Here is a 3,116-nt window from a genome sequence, read left to right as displayed (position 1 = left end):
TCCTGTAGTACCCAGGAACTGTATTTATTCTTTGCTGACTTTTACGTTTTCTTTTACTGCTGCTGTGTTGCGGAGTTGTCATAATAAACATCATTGACTTTTATCCAAGTTGTCGTGGTCACGCCTTCGGGCAGTTATTATTCATGTTACTTACATGTCCAGGGGTCTGATACAACCTCCCAGGTTCCGGTACATCTCAGCCCCTACAACTGAGGCTGCCTCCCGTCAGCTCAGGCCCTCAGTTGTGACAATATCTCTGTACATTGCTGCATTCATCTTTCCCTCTATCCTGACTAGTCTCCCAGTTCCTGCAACTGAAAAACATCCCCACGGCATGATGCTGCTACCACCATGCTTCACTGTAGGGATGGTATTGGCCTGGTGATGAGCGGTGCCTGGTTTCCTCCAAACATGACGCCTGGCATTCACGCCAAAGAGTTCAAACTTTGTCTCATCAGAAGGGAAAATTTTGTTTCTCATGGTCTGAGAGTCCTTTAGGTTCATTTTGGCAAACTCCAGGTGGGCTGCCATGTGCTTTTTATGAAGGAGTGGCTTCCGTCTGGCCACTCTACCATTCAGGCCTGATTGGTGGATTGCTGCAGAGATGGTTGTCCTTCAGGAAGGTTCTACTCTCTCAACAGAGGAATGCTGTAGCTCTGACAGAGTGACCACCAGGTTGGTCACCTCCCTGACTAGGACCCTTCTCCCCCGATCGCTGTTTAGACAGCCGGCCGTCTCTAGGAAGAATCCTGGTTGTTCCGAACTTCTTCCATTTACGAATGATGGAGGCCACTGTGCTCTTTGGGACCTTCAAAGCAGCAGATATTTTTCTGTACCCTTCCCCAGATTTGTGCCTCGAGACAATCTTGTCTCCGAGGTCTATAGACAATTCCTTTGATTTCATGCTTGGTTTGTGCTCAGACATGCATTGTCAAGTGTGGGACCTTATATAGACAGGTGTGTGCCTTTCCAAATCATGTCCAATCAACTGAGTATACCACAGGTGGACTCCAATTAAGCTGTAGGAACATCTCAAGGATGATCAGTGGAAACAGGATTCACCTGAGCTAAATTTTGAGCTTCATGGCAAAGGCTGTGAATACTTATGTACATGTGATTTCTTAGCTTTTTATTTTTAATAAATTTGCAAAAATCTCAAAAAAACTTTTTTCACATTGTCATTATGGGGTATTATGTGTAGAATTTTGAGGAAAAAATATGTTTTCTCGTAGTCTGTAGGGGATACTGGGAATCCATTTAGTACCATGGGGTATAGATGGGTCCACTTGGAGCCATGGGCACTATAGAAGTTTGATAACATGTGCTGGCTCCTCCCTCTATGCCCCTCCTACCAGACTCAGTCTACGAAACTGTGCCGAGGAGACGGACATACTTTGAGAGAAGGAAATTGTCATGACTGTGGTTTTTGTGAACCGGGCTTGTTAGTAAAGTCTGTGCTGGTGACTGGAGGACTATGTGTATATTTAGCTGATCTGTAGGAATCAGTGAGAAGAAGTAGTAAGAAGCTATCCCTGGCCGGGGATCGAACCCGGGCCTCGGCAGAGGGAGCCGTATCCTGACCACTGGATCACCAGGGACTTGGTGTTGATAGCAGGATGGTGAATGTATTGGTGAGAATGAACTGAATATGCTGGTTCTCTGGAGTTGCACAGAACTGAGAGGAGAGCTGAAGATGCTGAACTGGACTGGTTACCGGTGAGACTGAGAACCGGGCTGGTTACCGGTGAAACTGAAACACAACTGTAATCCGGGCTGGTAATGGATATAACTGGAAACGCAACTGTAAGTAGAACAATGACTGTAGCTGTGACTTTAAGATGAGGCTGAAATACTGAAGACTGTAGCTGTGACTTTAAGACAAGACTGAAGAATACTGCGGCTGTGGCTTTAAGACAAGACTGAAGAATACTGCGGCTGTGTCTTTAAGACGAGACTGAAGAATACTGCAGCTGTGTCTTTAAGACGAGACTGAATAATACTGCAGCTGTGGTTTTAAGACGAGACTGAAGAATACTGTGGGTGTGGCTTTAAGACAAGACCGATACTGGATATAACTGGTAACACAACTGTAATCCAGACTGGGTAGCGAAAGAGCAGAGTTTTGCAGGAACTAAAGTAAAAGTGTTACCTTTTAGGGAGCTCAGCTGCAACGCTCACACAGAGCTGTGTGACACAAGGATCTGGTATATTCTGTAACACAAGTCTCCTGATTTATACTTCCTGGTCGTTGTGGATTGGTGAGCAGACAAGCAGACAAACATTGGTAGTTGCTCAGTCATTCCTGGAAATAATTATGTATCAGGTGCTGGAAAGGGGGAGGGGTCACAGACAAACAGATGGGGGGGGGGGGGGGGGTTTTGCAAATCCCATCCCTACATTTCCCTTCTGCACACTGAAAAATTACCTGTAACCATATCTGAACCTATCTGGTAATAGAAATTCAGAGAATTAGTTTGCACATGTTTGCAAACACATGTTTAAGCTGCTGAGCCACTTTCAAGGCTTCTCCGATGTCAGCAGTCCTAACACTACATTATAGCAGTGCCCACATAGGGCCATGTAATTTGTCACAGTAAGCCTCATGATAAAGGCTATTACTAAAACACATCCAGACAGAGAGCTAACTTACCCAGGAGCCACCCCCAGGATCTCCCATTGGCACTACAAGCAGTGATCGCAAAAACGCGCTGTGGCGCGTATTTTACCCAATTATTGATGGTGGGGATTCAAAATTAAAAAACCGCAGGGTCCCTCAGGACACGCTCTAACCAGCTGCGCTGTCAGTGAATTTTCGTCTCCAGAGCAGAGGGAGGAACTTGGAAGGGGAGGAGACTATCGAGAGTGTGTTCACTCTCGCCTCCCCTCACTGTCTGCTCCGCGCGCACACCGCCCCCTCTCCTGCCAGCGCCTCCCAACTAAGCCTCGCCGGCCCCACCTCCTTCTGTCTGCACCGTGTCTCTATGTGTGTGTGCAGCGCCGGCGGGACGTTTCCATGGTAACGGGCAGTGGCGGCTCTCAGCGCTTCTCCCGTTGCAGCCCGGCCTGAACACCAGCGGGTCCCAGTGTGAGCGACGTCCGCCCAGTACTCCATGGCG

At 47.6% G+C, this 3,116-nt stretch overlaps 1 non-coding gene across 1 annotated transcript; it reads right to left on the bottom strand.

The window, feature by feature from the left end:
- Positions 1-1,528: 1,528 nt before the first annotated feature.
- TRNAR-CCU (transfer RNA arginine (anticodon CCU)) lies at positions 1,529-1,598 on the bottom strand. The gene has a single exon. It is a non-coding gene; the product is annotated as a tRNA-Arg (tRNA).
- Positions 1,599-3,116: the final 1,518 nt, after the last annotated feature.

The sequence above is a fragment of the Pseudophryne corroboree genome, chromosome 6, assembly GCF_028390025.1.
Source record: "Pseudophryne corroboree isolate aPseCor3 chromosome 6, aPseCor3.hap2, whole genome shotgun sequence".
Classification (NCBI taxonomy): Eukaryota; Metazoa; Chordata; class Amphibia; order Anura; family Myobatrachidae; genus Pseudophryne; species Pseudophryne corroboree.
The sequence above is the reverse complement of the archived record's forward strand: the minus strand, read 5'-3'. Positions and strand labels throughout refer to the sequence as shown.